This window comes from Lupinus angustifolius, chromosome LG16 (genome assembly GCF_001865875.1).
Source record: "Lupinus angustifolius cultivar Tanjil chromosome LG16, LupAngTanjil_v1.0, whole genome shotgun sequence".
NCBI classification, from domain to species: domain Eukaryota; kingdom Viridiplantae; phylum Streptophyta; class Magnoliopsida; order Fabales; family Fabaceae; genus Lupinus; species Lupinus angustifolius.
The window spans coordinates 6,114,745-6,115,202 of NC_032024.1; positions in this window are offsets into that span (position 1 = coordinate 6,114,745).

A 458-nucleotide genomic window follows, 5' to 3' on the forward strand; every position below is an offset into this window, starting at 1 on the left:
ACTTTATTATGATCAGACATAGGTGTGAAACCTTCAGGTTGTGTCATGTACACATCCCCTTTCAACTCTCCATTGAGAAAAGCTGTTTTCACATCCATCTGCCAAATTTCATAATCATGGTATGCTGCTATAGCAAGTAGAATCCGAATCGATTTGAGCATTGCCACATGAGAATAAGTTTCGTCATAATATGGAGAATAAGTTTCGTCATAATCTATTCCTTCCTTTTGACGATATCCCTTGGCAACAAGGCGAGCTTTATAAGTCTCAACCTTTCCATCTGCTCCAATCTTTTTCTTGTAAGCCCATTTACAACCAATTGGTTTTATATCCTTTGAAGCATCAACTATAGTCCAATTGGTTTTATATCCATGGCTTCCTGCCACTTCTCATGATCCAAGCTTCGCATAGCCTCTTCATAGCATGTGGGGTCATCATCAATATGATAATCCTCATTT